The sequence below is a fragment of the Molothrus aeneus genome, chromosome 5 (genome assembly GCF_037042795.1).
Source record: "Molothrus aeneus isolate 106 chromosome 5, BPBGC_Maene_1.0, whole genome shotgun sequence".
NCBI classification, from domain to species: Eukaryota; Metazoa; Chordata; class Aves; order Passeriformes; family Icteridae; genus Molothrus; species Molothrus aeneus.
The window spans coordinates 5,609,105-5,625,766 of record NC_089650.1 but is presented as its reverse complement, the minus strand read 5'-3'; the positions used below and the strand labels follow the sequence as shown (position 1 = coordinate 5,625,766).

The window sequence follows — 16,662 nt, the reverse complement described above, 5'->3', positions numbered from 1 at the left end:
ACAGAATCACAGACTGGGTCAGCCTGGAAGGGACCACAGTGGGTCATCTGGTCCCCTCTCCCTGCTCGAGCAGGGCCACCCCAGAGCATGTGGGACTGTGTCCAGATGGTTCTGGAATATCTCCCTAAAGGGAGACTTCACATCCTCTCTGGACATCCTGTTCCAGTACATGGTCACTTGTACAGTAAAGAAGTTCTTCCTCATACTCAGGTGGAATTTCCTGTGCATCAGTGTCTGCCTGTTGTCTTTTGTCCTATTGCCTGGCATCACCGAGAAGAGCCTGGCTCCATCCTCTTGGCACCCCCATTCAAGTCCCCTCCCAATGTTCTCTTCTAGTGCAAAAAAAAAAAAATAGATCTCAACTGTCATTTAAACAGAGCTAAGAAACAAGAGATTTTAGTAGCAGCTTCAGGTCCTGCAGGAGAAGACTGATGGATGGAGGCCATGAGCATGATATGATCATTGTGTTATAATAAGGGGTTTGTTATTGTTATTTGGGGATTCACAACTGCTGATCATGATTCTTTTTGTCCTTTCTGGTAGGTGTTCTGTTGGGCACCTTCCCTGCAGCGAGTTGTGCTGTGCCTGGGCAGCTCTGGGCTGCTCCCACAGGTGGCCTGGTGGTCATGGATGTGCTGGGGTTTCCCCTGACGCTGATTCCGAGAGGAGAGGGTGACACTGCCTGCTCAGGGCACACAGGAAGCAGCAAAAAGGGGAACTCCCCTCCAGCCTGGAGGCCATTGCTGGGGGCTGGAAACTCTGTTCTTTGCCAATCCCTTCTGTTCTTTGGCCACAACAATCCCATGCAGTGATACAGGCTGGGGGCAGAATATCGGATTATCAGGTGACCCCAGCGTCTGGGAAGAATGATGTGCAGAACTCCATGATATCAGACGGCTAATTAATTACTTTATTGTACCATATTAAATAGATACATACTGTACTACATCATACTTACTTCTAACTAACTACTGGAAAGCCGTGACTGTCAGCTGACAGTCCCAACACACACACACACACACATGAATCCAATTGGTCAATGAATCTAAACACCATCATCAGAATCCAATCAAGCAATCCCTTCAGGTAAATAATCTTCCAACATATTCCACATGTTCAAAACAACAGGAGCAGCAAGCAGAGATAAGAATTGTTTTTCCTTCTCTGCTTCTCTCACAGTTTCTCTCTGTTCAGAGGGCATGTGAATACCACAACAGAGTGGTTGGAAAGCCAGCTGGAAAAGGACCTGGGAGTGTTGGTCAACAACCAGCTGAACGTGAGCCAGCAGCGTGCCCAGGTGCCCAAGGGGGCCAGCAGCATCCTGGCCTGGACCAAGAAGATCGTGGCCAGCAGGAGCAGGGCAGTGATTGTCCCCCTGTACTGGGCGCTGCTGAGGCCACACCTCGAGTGCTGTGTCCAGTTCTGGGCCCTTCACTTCAGGAAGAGCTGTTTTGGGGCTGGAGCAAGTCCATATTGCGGCAATGAAACTGGTGAAGAGTCTGGACACAGAAGGAGTAGTTGAGGGAGCTGGGGCTGTTTATCCTGGATTAAAGGAGGCTCAGGGGAGACCTTGTGGTTCTTCACAACTCCCTGACAGGAGGGTGCAGCCAGGTGGGGGTCTGGCTCTTCTTCCAGGCAACAGGGACATGACGAGAGCACACAGTCTTAAAGTGCCAGCTTAAGGCTTGGGTTGGGCACGAGGAAGAACTTCTTTACAGAAAAATAATTGGGCTGCCCAGGGAGCCGGGGGAGTCATGGTTCCTGGGGGTGTTTACGAAAAGAGTGGACATGATCTAGACAACATCGTGGTGTCCGGCCAAGGCCGGACCCGATATCTCAGAACTCTTTCCCCACGGATTCCAGGAATCTGTTCCCGGGAGGGAGGGAGGGAGGGGGATGACCCCGGTCCCGGGCCCCGCTCCGCTCCCGGTGCGGCTGCGCGCCCTCGGCGCCGCCTCCTCCGTGCGCGGCCCGGCCCGGCCCGGGCCCGCCGCGCGTCCTTCCGGCCCCGGGCGCGCAGCCGCGGCGGCGCCTCCCGCATTGGCGGCGGCGGCCTCGTGCGATGGTGACGCCGTAGGGCCGGAGGAGGCGGCGGCCGGGCCGGGCGGGCGGCGGCGGCGGCAGCGGCGGCCGCGGGACGGGGGCGGCGGCAGCACCTCCGCCGGCCGTTGCCAGGTGAGCGAGCGCCGGGGAGCCGCGGCCGCGCTCCGCTCCGCGGGGGCTGCGCGGCCCGGCCGCCGCCCGCGGGCCGGGGCTGCCCGCCCGGGCGTGCGGCCGCTCTTCGGGGCGGCGGGAGGGACCCAGGGCGGGAGGGCGGCCTGCGCTGGTGCCGCTGCTAGCGGGGCGGGAGGCGGGCGCAGGGCGCTGGCCGGGCCGCGCCGGGCCGTGCCGGGCTGGGCCCTGCGGGCGAGCGGAGCCCTCAGGCAGCGAGTGCGCTCGGGGCACGGCGGAGCACCGGGAATCGCCGGCTGCGGGAGGAGGCTTTGGGCCAGTGGAGCGCGCTAAGTGGGTCAAGAGCACCGTAAGTGGGTCTTGTTTATAGCCTTCCGTGCACTTGTTGCTTGTGAGGGCAGGGAAATCTGCTGCTGCGCCTGAAAGCTTCTTATGGAGCCAATAGAAGTAATAATTCCTCCGCTTGCACAGTATGAGAGCCCTTTTTGACAGCAGAGTGTTTTTAAGTGCTTGTATCTATAAACACTGGAGTTACCGACAGTAGATAATGTAATATAAATATTTGATATTAGGGTAAGCACAGTTTGGGTATTCTCAAGTGGCATCAGAAGAAACTTTTTAAAAAGTTCTGTTGTTTTTTTTTTTTTTTTTATTCCTGAGAGAATCAGGTGTTCTCTTGTTTGCTTGGGATGAGCAACAAAGACGTTGAAACATATGGTAATCGGCTGGAAAACAAAGAGATGACAGCTGTTGTTCTTTGCCGGGGTTTTCAAGCAGTGTTAGTTTCTTCTTGTGCTTGTCTTAGCCTTACAAGTCAGATGATTTTATGGCTTCGGTAGATGTGTGGGCATTTGTTTTGAGAAAACCATTAATATTAAATTAAAACTTTTTTTGTTGTTGTTTTTTTACGGGCTTTGTCACTTCGTGTATGTAGACTATCATGCACTTGTCACACAGCAGAAAAGCTTTTAGATGTTACCTCTCGTTTAAAGAAACTTTGTGTTCTTCAATGCAGCATTGAAGCTTTTCAGGCGGCTGAATTGTCTTGTGTATCACAACCGTGTTGTGTATTTTTAAAAATGGATCGAATTTTATGAAACTGGCCAGGCCCTCTGGGCAAAGCCTTCTTGGCATAATCTGGTTTTGAGTTGGTGTCTTAGAGTGTAATTTAAACTCCTGTTTTCACTCCCTTGCTGTAGTCAGTGTCAGGGAGTATCGAATTTCTGGCTTCATCCTGGCTCTGGGCTTCACAGGTCTGTTCTGGAAGTCAGTGAAGAGCTGTGTGCTGCACAGCACTCAGAATTGTAAAAATCCTCAGAGTCCTTTTTGTAGTATTTCAGTGTGGAGGTGCTTGTTTGCTGCAGAACCTTACTGAGACTACTTCAGATTTACTCTGTTACAGCAGTGGTAGCTGCTGTAACAGAGGAAAACATGTTTGGGATCAACAAAAGTAGGCGTTGTGTCTTGGAGTTATGGGTGCAGCACGATCATGAAACATGGCCAGTTTTCCTTGTTATCTTTGGCTGTGACCTAGCCTTGTTTATAGGAGAAAGGAAGTTTGTGTTATGAGTTCCTTTTTTTTCCTTTTCCTGTAGGGTTGCCAGCCACTTGCAGTTATGATTTCCTGCTGTGGTGTTTGCATTATAGGGATAACTTATTAATAATGTGTGAACTTCATCTGTTCTGTGACACTTAAACCTGCAAGAAGACTATAAGTATGTGTTAGTAGGCAACTTTAAAGGAAGTCATTGTTGTGTTGGGAGTGTAAGATTAGTTGCTACAATACAGAAATTATTCCCTTGTCTGAGCTGACAACTAAATATGGTTGTGAATAAGGTTGTTGGCAGCTTTGCTGTGAAAGCCATGGAGGATAGTTGCTAATGTGGAAAACTGAATCAGAATAAGTGATGGAGGAGCTAAAAGCTGCATCCCAACCTAGCCCAGGTTTTCAAAATGATGCTTTCTGAGCATAAATCAGATCTGAAAACATAACGTGGTGTGAAGGACAAGAGTGTATTTTTGGCGTACTTCAAGCAAAACCTTTCATGGTGAAAATTTCTCCAGCAGATTCTTATATGTATATTCTCAAATATAGATTTAAAATGCCATGCATATAGAAGCTTAAATTGTCTTGCAGAGACAAGAGAGCCAGACCCATGGGGCTTTCCATCACTCCATACCCCTAATGGACCTGAATCGGTGTTCTTGAGCTGGTGACATTGCTATGAGTGTGGCAAGAGGCTAGTGACCAGTGGCTTTGGCAGTGTGGATGGGATTCAGACTGAAAGCCTGACTCCTGGACACAGGATTAGGAGGCTGAGCTTTGGAAAGCCTGTGCTTGCTCTAGGCAAGCGTTTCTGTAGATCTGTGATGAAGGAAAATTAATGGGAATTGGCAGGGCATGTAATGCCAGTGATTTTAATGCTGGGATCTCTGCTGTTATCTCATGTCTTCAGTTGCATGTTCAAGGAGCTGTGTCAAGCATTCATGTACAAAAGATAGTCAATATTAGGCACTAAAAATTTTGCAAGTTTTATGGGTTTTGGATTGCATAACCATATTGTCCAAGGCACTGTGCAAAGCAGCAAGGCTTGCTTTCGTCAGTGGACATGCTATTTGTGCATGGGGGAAATCTTGATAAGGAAACTTCAGGAGGTCGTTGGATTATTATGCCATCAGCAATTCAAAATCTTGAACAGAAGTAGTTCTGAAATGGAAATAGCAGTTTTGAGTATTTATGATTTGAAAGTGTCTGTCTGAGTCATTCAGTGACTTTTCTGACAGACGGTGTTGGTAGATTTGAAAAGACGTTACCCAAGATAACGGTGGTGATTAGGAAAAAATATTTGGGACAGTATTTAAGGGGAGGACTATTAAACTATTGTTTTCTGAGAGAACTTGTTTTAAATGCTTTGTCTTTTTACAAGACTTATTTCAGCTGGTTGTGCTTAACATGGTGACTGTCTGCCTCTGCTTTTTGAAGCACTCTGTCAAGAGAAGTTTAACAAAGAAACTGGTTTTCAAAAATTAAGAATATGGAAACAAATAAGATCCTAGCTCCGATTCTTCAGGAAACTGATTCCTGAAAACATTTTGAACTTTCATTTGTTTATTTGAATATGCTCCTACTGCTGGAACATTTGACTTTTGAAGTAGGATGTTGCAGGTCAGTGTGTAAGCTAATAGGAAGCAGGAGGTGAGTTGTTTTCACATAGTCCCTGTTACAGAGCTTTGAAGAGAGCAACCTCCTGCCTTCTGGGTTGTGGAGTGTGAGATGCAGACTTTCACCATCATGTAACTGTAAAATTGAGCTTGCCCAGTGATCACATATATTTCCTGGAAAGTTTGTCTCAATGGTTTGACATAAAAAATATAATCTTAGCCCAGCTTGACGATGAACCTGAAGGTTCCCTTTCAGGACAGGGTGACAGCCTTTCTGTTTGCTGAGGGCTGCTCACCACCTTGGCACGGGGCAGCTGGTGAGGTGATAAGCAGGCAGCCTCTCTCAGGAAAGGAGGTGCCACGCTGCTTATGCTGTTGCTACTTGATTCGAGAAACAACAAAGAACTTGAAGTGAGTTGGCAAGGGTAAGGTGCTCAGAAATATGAAAAGCAAATATGATATGTTTAAATAGTATTTTGATTTCTGATTTAACATGATTGCTCATGTATTCTGGAGTTGCAGGTCTCTCCTGCTCTGTTGGTGGAGGAGAGGGTCTCTTTTTCTGACCAGGCAGGATTCTTTGTACTTCTGTGAACTGCATGTGTGTCAGTGATTTTGGGACGTCTCAGGGCTGTCCTGTGGTTAAATTGACCGCAGAAAGGGTTCTTCAAACATATATGTGGATGTAAATTTCACAGGACACAGAATTGTTAGTGTAGAAAAATTTACTGCATGGTTCAGATGGATTTCAATAGCTGTGAAAATGCTCTGGAGTCTGCTGGGATGTGCCAGCTGCTGTAGCTCTCTGTGAACAGGACTAATTAAGCCCTTGTGAGAACAGAAAATAGTCAGGCACTATTTACAGGAGGGAAGTGTTGGAACAGGCAGAGCTGTAATCATTGGCTGTGAGGTACCTTTAGACAGCAGTAGGCAAGAGAGTAGACAATTTACTTGCAGAATGGGCTGAAAGTCATATCTGAATACTCAGGGTGGATATTTCAGTGTTCTGCCAGCACATCTGAGCGCATTGCAAACCTGCTACAGGAAAGGCTACTTCCTTTTTTTTTTTTTTTTTTCCCTGTTTTATTCTCTTCTTTCTGCTAGTATTTTATCTCAAAATGCTAAATGTTCATGTTTCTCACCTAATGGTGAAAACCAAAGGTACACCAGATATAGATGTCATAATGTTACAATGTTGCATGCATTTGAGTAGATCCTGTGAGAGTCCAGCTGTCTGCCAGAGTGGTTTGTTCTTGTGAAATGGTTGTTTTTCTAATCATCTGCATATATTCAAAGATCGTTTGCATATATTTAAAGATAAGGTGTCACTAGGCTGCTTTATCACAAGTACACCAAAAGCAATTTCTTATATCTGTTCATGTAGTTTTTCTCCTTCCTAACCAAATTAAATGCTCTTTTCCCCCAGCATGTTGGTTCCATCTGCTTAGAGGATTGCAGAGACTGCCATTCTTTGTTTGAAGCCAAGGTCAATTGTGCTGCTCTGTTTGGGTCTAGAAGATGGCAATTTATGTGCTGTGGAATTTTTTAGGAGATCACTGGATGTGTTAAGCAGTTCTACAACTTCTAGATGATAAGGGTAATTTTGCTGGTAGGAGCCTTCAGTGGGCTTTTCTCTGTTTTAATGATAGCATTCTGGCAAGGTTCCTGTTTTAGCTCCTTACTGATGGATTTTTTTTACTTGTCACGATTGATTTTTCTCAAAATGTTGTCATAAGTGTGTGTTACTCAAATATCCATAAACATCCAATTTACTAACAGGCTGTTCCTTGAGGGAATGAGCCATGGGCCTTCCTGCTATAGAAAATATTTTCTTCATGTAATTCCACAGACTTCATTGAAGGCCCTTACTTGTGCTCCTTTGATTTCTTGTTCAAACTGTTTGGTAGGTGATACTAGATTTTGGGAGGTGTAACCATGATAAGGACTTCAAGATCCCATATGTCTGTCCATTGTTTCTGTTTATTGTAAAATGCAGAACTTGTGATGGAAATGAGATAGTTGAAGGATAGCAGTAAAAGCTGGTTTTTGAGAGCAAATACCAACTCTGGCTACTTAGATTAAATCTGAATGGTGGTAAAATTCCATAAGTTAATCTTTAACTCTTGCCTGTACTAGAACTGTATCCACATCTCCTGGGCAGCAGTGGGAGCTGTGTGAAAAAGCCACGCAGTGCAAAGATGAGTATAGCTGAGACTGGCTGTGTGTCAGTCCTGAGAGTCCTGGCAGGCTTTTAGCTGCAGGGAGAGGGATTTCAGCATTTGGAACAAGGAAGTGGCTGGCTAGTGGGGCTTGGGATGAAGAGTCACATGCATTTCAGCATCTCTCAGCTGACAGCTTAGGCATGGTTTTGCCATGAAGAACACTGCATTTCCTGGTGGGCTGCTCCTGAGACTGAGCAGTTGCCATTCCCAGGTGTAAACTGAAGGATTCACTTTTTCTGCTTTCTTCCGTAATGCTTTAATTTATGTGTGGATCTCCATGGCTGGTGGAATTTGTGGGCATGTATTACTTAGACAAATACTAAAGCTGTGTAGGTAAGGTAGCGGTGGTGGAATCTGGTACCTCCAGAAGTTATGAGATGATACAGCCAATTTGCTTGTGAAGAACAATGTGCTTTGCAAATTGTGTTAGTTGAAGAATTATTTGTGTGTCTGTGTATTCTCTAGAATGGCATATGGCATTGCAAGGCTGGTCACAGCAATGTTGCACTGTTCTCAATATTAATCTTTTAGGCAAATAGTTTTTTGTTTTAATGGAACATGATTGTAGAAATAAAAGTAAGAGCCTATTCATAATTTTTATTAAAGTAGCTATGTGACAAAGTGCCAACTGTTGGCTTTCTGCCTGCTGTACCTTCAGTGGGGAACAAAATGGATTATTTCTGAGGTGAGTGTTCTGAGAGTTGAGAAAAGCATAACAAAGTCAACAAAAGCTTTACTTAGTGGTTTTCTGACCTTTATATGCTCCAGGCTAGAAGGAGGATGCTGAAAAAGGCTTGTGTCATGGTTATCTTAATGTCCATGGTTAAGTGCAACTGCTCTTTGACTTCCTGCTCTGTGACATTTTAATAATTGGCAACCATGTGAAATCTGCAGCATTACAGAAATAGTTCAATAAAAGATGTCTTATAAAAATCCTTTCCTTTTTATGAGCTTCACTAATGTGGGGAAGGAAGTTGCTAGGTATCTTAGGCTTGATTTGTAAGGTATTTCTCAAGGGGCAATTTTCAAATACATTTTTGGTATAGGAGAGGAAATTTAAATATAAATATGCTATTATTTAAATATAAATACATACCAATTATTTGTTCTCTTTTTAGATCATCTCCCAGAAACACAGAGTGTGATTTGCTAAAGCCTCATTTTTCTCTGTTAGGATTTTTCATAGGTGTTTCTTCTGGTGTTCTTATATCAACCAGGACTGTAAAGAAAGAAGGTCAATAATAAAATGTTAAAACTTTCTGGGTTACAAAAGAAATCTTTGATTCAGTAGGAAGTGACTTGTTGCTAAAGTATCTGAGGCGGTGTCTATTGGTTTTAGTTATTTTGTCTCTAAAACTCTTCTAATTTAGCCTTGAACCTATGCTCTAGAGTTTAAGGGTAGGATGTATTCTGTCTTGAAGGCAACCCCAATTTTAAGTTAAGCTTATCCCTGATGGGCAGCAAGAGAAGGTGACCAAGTTTCAGAGGCCTGGCATAACTGTTTGTGTCCCAAACACCCCAGCAGCATGTGATGCTGCTGAAAATGCCAGTTGTGTCAACTGCTTTGGAAGGACTTCAGGGTACAGGTCAGTGTGGGCAAAGGGAGGGGGCGTACAAGACTGTCACAGATAATGCTCCACAGTCTCAAGTGCTCAGATAAGGTCAGGGTTGATGCAGCAGTACAGCTCTGCAGGACTGTGAATAACCAGGCCACGTGTTGGGCTGGGGGCAGCAGAGCCTTAAAATGCTGTTGGAAAGGTGGCACAAGATGCTCTCAAAGCACGTTAGTTTTTCATTCCTCCCTGTAAGCCCTTTCCAGCTGACTTTTTCTGGACTGGTTAACTGGATCAAACAGCCCCTTGTTACACATCACAGTAAAGTCATTGTGAGAAACAAAGCATGATCACAGAACCCATGACTGTTTTCCTCTGAAAACTCATGTCTTGGCTCTGCTTCAATAGTTCATTATTATACAAGTGCCTGAGGGCTTATCTGCCTGCAAGACTCACATGAGTGTTTTCTGCAGGCTAAGGCCATCCTTGAAAAGGCACAATTCCACATTCCTGTTCTTTTAGCAGTAAGTGTGATGTGTCCAGTAGTTCTTGTACCACCACTGGAAATCACATTACATTTTGAGAGGCTATCACCTGTAGACATTAAAACTTCCTTAAAGCTCTGCTTCCTTCTTGAAGATCCTGTTTTGAGGTAACACTTTCTCATTTGAAGCACAAGGGACTCGTGAATTGGACAGTAATGGAAGTAATGTCTTTGTAATAAATGAACAGTTCATAAGCATGTTATTTGTTACGACATTCAGAGTCACAGGTAACAGTGGTGCTATTTGGGGTTGACCAAAGCATAGTTGCATAATTCCTATGGTAGAATGACATTTAGTCATGCTAATGATGGAGCAATTGAGAATTGCTGGCACTTAAAATTAATTACTAGGCAAACATAAAAAGGAAAGGTGGGGACTATACTCATTGCTTTGCTGCTGCTTGCATCTGAGACTGCTTCTTCAGGGGATGTGACAGGTGATGGACCAGTACCAATTTATTGTGCTGCTTATGGTGATCCAGTTGCTAAGCAAACATGCAGGATGTGTATGTTAAAACTGCTTCTCTTCAGGGCTTGCCCAACAGTCTTTATTCATCTTTGAACTTTTGATTTGTTTGTACTGAAATCTTGGATGGTCTGGTAAGTTGTCTAGAGAATTGATTATATTAGGAAGCAAGTGGTCTGCTAGTGAAAACCAGTTCTGCTTTCTGTTGGAAATGTTGAATAAGGAAGCCATGCAACTGGGGAGGTTTTAAACTGTTGGATGTGAGGCTTTGTATAGAAATATTACCAGCACTCAGTGTACATAATGTGGTGTGTGTAATGTTGGAGCCAGATTTTCTGGCTGGTGTACTACTTGCAGTATGGATGAAGTAGGTTGTATAAATTACAAGCCTTCCCTCCTCCACTGGAGTGCAATGAATGTCAGATTGAAGCTGTCATGCTGGTGCTTTACAACTCCAGTGACACAGGATCCTAAGATAAACTCAGCCTTCATTTAGGGAAATTTTTAGCCTTTAACAACATGCCATGAAGTGAAGCAGAGAAAATGGAAATGGATTACAGGAAGTCTTCTGCGTTCCTTGCTGTTTTTGTGCTATAATATTTATGTCGTAGAGGATCTCTCCCAAGCTCTGATTTCAAACTCCCATGTGGACCAAAAGCAACATTTTATATGGCTTGACAAAGGTCCCTTTTCACTAAGTTCAAGTGACCTGAGGCAGATTAACATGCAGATTAATGTATTTGACAGTAATAAATCAGCTTTAACAAGTACCGAGGCAGAGATTTGTTTGGCAGAGAGTTTGGATAAGATATGGTATTTGGAGTTAAGTTGAACATTTTGTAGAGAATGATATAGTGGAGATGGTTAAAAATTTCCTGCTTTCCTTGGTTTTATGCTGATGCATCTTTATGCATTTTAGCTGTAACTGTGTGGAGTTTAAGTCAGAGTTATCTGGGTGAGTGAGCCTACAAAAATGGAAGGGTGTTAATTTAGATGAATGCATGCATTTTGTCATCCAGTGTGATGTAAATGTTTACAAGCTGCTGCATAGGACACATACTCTTTGGATGTTTTTCCCTCTCTATATAAATTAATTACGTAGGGTTTTGTTTTCTTGGAGAAACAGCCTTCATGTTGATTACACATCTTTCTTGTAGGAATCTTGGACTGTAACCTTCCCAAGCTTGAATACAAACATCAAGAGCCAGGGAGGAATTTGAGGCTGCCTTCCTCACAGGTAGCACAGCTGTTTGTCAAGAGAGCAGGTGTGTTGGGGAAAATTATTGCAGTGGTTAAGATGATAACTGCTGTGTGTTGCTCCATGTGGAAGGTACAAGATCTGTCTGTTTTGTTGTTCTCTGTTGTATTTCTCAGAAATGAGGCTTACGAGAAATTTGAATGTTTCTGTAACAGGGTGACAGTGTGTGACAAGTGAGGCTTCCAGATTGGAGTTGATTGTTGAAGTGAGCTGCAGGAGAATATAAACCAGTCAGAGACAGGACTGGAAGATGTCATTCTTTTCCCCTTCAAGAGGAAAACTGTAGCAATGAATTTTTCAATTTGTTTGTTTTTCAATTTTGTCAGTTAGGGTTTGTTGTTTTTTTGGGTTTTTTTTGTATGGGGTGGCGTTTTTTTGGTTAGTTTTTTCTTTTCCATTTGCACCTACTGTTCTGACTTTCGTCAGTGGAAATCAGTGACATCAAATTGCTGTGTGACAATTTAAACACTATCTCTGAAAGAAGTTAAAAATCATAGTTAACAGATTTTATCTAATCTGTATGTAAGAACAAAAATTAGGGCATACTGAGTGTTCTGATTTCTTCAAGTCTCTGGAAAAAAGCAAGTTAATTTCATTGAAACTTGAAATTCCAGGGAAGATACAATATAAACTAGTAAAACTACCTCTGGCTCAGGATTCTGCCTTCACAGTGGAGTTGCTGCTTAGCCTTCTGCCTCCTGAGACTCTCTGAGCACCCTCTTGTGTGTAATCCAAGCAGGCTGTGTGATACCCACCCTGCCTCCAAGCCCTGCTGCAGAAACATCTTTATGTTCTGGTGCTTCACTCGCTCAGTTTCCCTCCCCCTGTGTGTCACCCGTGCTCAAAGTGACAGGATCTCCCCGAAGCAGAGAGACCCAGCAGCTTTGGGCTGGTTGTGCTCAGCAGGCTGTGGGCGTGGGCAGTGTGGGAGCTGTGCCTGGCTGTGTTCATGGCACAGGTCACTGCAGCATGAAATCCTGACGTGAGGCTGCCGCATGTGCCAGGTTGCAGCACCTCTAACTGAGCCTTTCACTGTGCTCTGTCCCTGACCTTTCTGGTTGTACCCTTTGAGTCTGAAACCTGGCCAAGCTGCAGGGCCACCCAGCCAAGCTGGCCATTCAGGGGAGGAGGCACAACCCTGGCAGCCACAGGGCTTTTCTTTCCCCTTGTCCTTTTATGTAAGTCCCTGGCCAGAGGCTCTCGGGGTAGTGCCTGCTGGCTTCTTGGATGCCTGTTGGTATTCTTAGGGTGCTTTGCCTGCTGTCCCTAGGAAATTCTCTGTTTCAGCCCTCATCCTTTCTTCTACACAGTTTTTGTTTTCTGTCTCATAATAATTTGACTTCCTTCCTGTTTTATTTTGTTAGTATGCATTAGGCCCTTTGCTGTCCTTCCTCAGAGAGAACTCTATTTTAGAGAGGTTTTAGTGAGGATGTCCTTCCCCAAGGAAGAAAATAGCTTCTAAGCAGGAATGTGCAAGCAACTTAAAACAGACATGCACTGGTATTCAGAGGGATTTTTAGAGCTAAAGGTGGTTTCATGTGCTTGATGGATTTACACTGCATATTTGTCCATTCTCCTTGTGGATCCTCATTCTGTAGCAAAATGTTCCAAGGTTTGCCTATTGCTGTGTCAAAAACGAATTTTTTGTGTTTGAGGTCACCCAGGCTGATCTGCTAACTCTGTGTGACCTTACCTTGGTTGATGGGCAGTGGTTGGGATCTTCATGTTTCTTATTGCTGTTTGGGGTGGTGCTGTTGTAGACACAAACGTTAGGAAACCTGTGCTTTGTTGAAATCTTAACTGCAGTTTTGAGTGGTCACTTCTGGTTCCACATAAAGCTTTCTTTCCTGTGACGAACAAAACCTTCTCTCAAATAACTTAGTAAATGTGTAAAATGTAAAACTTACAAAATATTACACATTAACTAACGCATATTAAAAACAGATACTGGATTTTGTATTTCTTAAGTTCAAGGCTTGTTTCATTTCTTACTTGTTTACTTAGTTACAGCTGCTTGCTTATCTGCATAGGTCAGGGCTTGCCTGGTTATCTGGGCAGGTTGAAGGTTTTCCGAGGTTTTCCTTCTGCTTTTTCTCATGTATTAAATTCACAGCACTGCTTATTGACTTTCTTAGGACTTACAGCCTGGCAGTGTCTCCTTTTTTTTCCAAAATCATGTGTGCTGTACTGTCAATGCTGGAAGAGCCTTGCATGCTTTCCATGATGGTGTACCTGGGGATACAAGTGGGTAAGGCAGTGGCTTTGCTCTGTATGCGTTTGCTCTGTTTGGCCCCCTCTATGGAGTTCTCAGCCAGAGGACTCAGCTGAGAACATCTTTGGCATACAAATTAGTGGCTGGCTTCTCTATGTAGCTCTCAGTCTCTGCTGGGAAGCTTGGCCTGTGTCTTCTGTCTGTCTGTCTTTCTGTGCACATCAGGTGAATCTGAAGACCTGTGTTGCATCTCGGTCACACCTATTGATACAGTAGCTTGTCTTCACATCAAAATTACATTAGATTATTTTTCTTACAGAGAGAGAACAATCTCATCCCAGAAACAGCTCCTTTATTTGCTAACTCCATTGACAGTAGGTGTTGTCAGCCTAAGGTATTTTTTTCTTCTTTGCAGAACAGTTTATCTGTGTAGTTTTACATGTATTAACACCCCTTACAGATGCAGTTGTTCAAGAGTACCTTCAGTAAGTATTTGGAAACTAGGACATATAACTATTCAGTAGTTTGCTGACCCAGTTCTTGCTTTCTGCTCGTGTTCCTTGTCTGGGCCCTTGTCCAGGAAATCAACTGAAATTCCTACCCTTCCTACTCTAAGGTTTGTGAAGGCTTATCGACTTGGCCATGTTTCCTTCCTGTTTTTAAAGTTTCTTAAAGCAATGGAGTGTCTCCTGTGATATCTAGAGATTCTTTCTGCAGACAGAAAGCACAGGCAGTGAATGCCAGGCTCACTGGTTTGTGTTTAGGTGCTGTTGTAGGAGTGTGTATATGTGTATGAAAGGCTCTTAGGTGCAAAACAACACTGACAGGTCACCCCAGCACAGAGTTCCCTCTCTGGGCAGAGGATGTTGCCAGTTCAGGTGGCCCATTTGGTTGCTTTTCCTGGGGCTGTTTCAGACCTTGTTATTCTATTGTAATTTTCCTGTAACACTTTGAAGACAACAATGGATGGAGTCTTGCATTCCTTCAGCTTTGTAGTTATGTTCTTGTTTGTGGTCAAAGAGGAAGTGCCCCTTGTGCATGTGTCTGTTTATAAAAGTGACATGTGTGCAGGTATGGCCAAGAATTTATTGCTGCTACAACGGAAATCTTAACAGTGTGACTTAGTTTTTCTTTCTGAAGTCTGACTAGTGATTCTAAGAAGAATGTTGCAGTTACATACATGAAAATGTTGCCACATGCAGCTAAAATTGTAACACATGGACTTTTTGGTTTCTGTCTCTGATTTATTTTCACCCTTCCATTGGTGCTCTGGGTCTTTAGATCAGCAGCGTTGGACTGCTGGAGAGGGTAACAGAGGTTATCAGCCCTAGGAGTCATTTGTTGGGGGGAGTATGATCTGGATGTTGCCTGTTTCTTTTTCCTCTCTCTAGGATCCACTTGAGTTTCCTTGGTATCTTTGCTAATAGGCTTTTATTCCTCTTTTCTCTCTTCATTGGTCTAAAGCTTCAGGTTATATCTGAATTTCTTATATATAGTGCCCTTTATGTATGTGAGGTACAATTTCTTTGTCACCCCTAAAGCCAGGTTTGCCCAGCTGCAGGTCTGCATTTTTTAACTGTGCATTAATGGGTTCTTGAGCAGTGGGGTGTCCTGGTGGCCAGGCTGTGTCCTGTTTCATATCCCATGCCTGTGCTCCTGTGCACTGCACCCTGCTTCTCCACTGTTGGCACGCTGGGCCAGTATTTCTCAACACCACTGTCAATTCCTCTTTCTGTGGAGTATAACTGGAGGTTAAATCACACCAAGGTAAACAAGTAAATGGCATCTGGGCAGGTGGAAGAGCTGCTGTCACAGCTGAACTGCATAAAAGCTGAGGTTCTTGCAGAGAAGCCTGCTAGACCTCAGTCCTGGCCTTGTGGCTCAATGGGAGCACATGGGCTCCTGCTGGCATTGCTGCATTCACAGGGCTCCATGGATATGGTTTCCCCTCATTCCATGTCCCCACATCCCTGCATGTCACTTGCAAGTCCAGGAAGGGTGTTGCTGACCCTCTTATGACTCCAGGCTCTCGAGCAGGAGTAAATGATCCTGCAGCAATCCTGTCTAACCTTGCCTTGTGGGGAGCTGTGTGGGTGGGAGGGCAGCCAGTGGTGCTTAACTGTGAGGTACATCCAGCATTGCTTACTGGGAATGCTTCACATAATGCTGCTGTGTTTTCTTTTGTGAATTTCATCATTAGAGTAAATGCTGCATTCTGCACATGGTTAAGGCAACCTGGGTGTCTAATTTCAACTTTTTCTGTTTATGTGAAATTAAGCCTTTATTCTTGTTTTGTAATAAGAGATTTTCGTAAGTGTAAACTTTGTATCTGTTTCCCCAGAGGATTTTTTTGCTTAATCTGCTGTTGTTGGAGTTTTATGTTGGAAATTATCTTCTGTAAATACTTTGACAGAAAAAAATAATCTTTATTTTCCTGTATTGGTGCTGATTGTCACTAATCCAATGTTACAGCCAGTCCTCATTGTGCTTAGCAAGCAGTGTAGCTCTGTTACAAAGGGTGGATGGCAATTACATGCTTCCAAGTAGGGACACAATATTTTTTTTGCACTGAAAGTATTAAAAGATAGGTGCTCCTCATTGCCCAGTTCATTTACAGCATTTTTTTTTCAATTCCATTGTGTGTTTGGGGGGTTTTCTGGTTTTGAGGTGTGGTGGTTTTTTTGGGTTTTTTTTTTTTTTTTTTGAGTTGAAGGAGATGTGGATCACACACATACACACACCCCATCCTTATTCCAAAATGATTGTCTGAATGCACCAACAAGTGGTGTTGAGTCATGGAAAACATCTAACATGTATATTCACAAAATGTTTCCTGATTACTTGTAAGTTAACATGAGCATGTTCATGATCTTAAACTGTTTCAGTCAAAAAATTACCCTGGGATAGCTGTACTGGTTAGACCACACACTGCAGTAAAACCCTCTGTGGAGAACACAGTGGTACTAGCAGAAAGTGTTTTGGTCAAAGAAACCACAGCAAGATGACATTTTGTGTGAGTCTCTTAGTCTTGGACCTGCACGTGTGTTTTGAGTTCAAACTACAGCCCTACTTC

At 43.9% G+C, this 16,662-nt stretch overlaps 1 protein-coding gene across 2 annotated transcripts in view; it reads left to right on the top strand.

Annotated features, from left to right (window-relative positions):
- The first annotated feature begins 2,095 nt into the window (after positions 1-2,095).
- ADIPOR2 (adiponectin receptor 2) overlaps positions 2,096-16,662 on the top strand; it is a 55,334-nt gene continuing 40,767 nt past the window's right edge. Inside the window, exon 1 of one of the 2 annotated variants that reach the window (XM_066550062.1) lies at positions 2,096-2,175. The gene's annotated coding sequence lies outside the window, so the exon portion shown is untranslated. Of the gene's footprint in view, positions 2,176-2,454; positions 2,522-16,662 lie in introns of those variants that run through there. The other variant, XM_066550064.1, reaches the window with a different exon arrangement.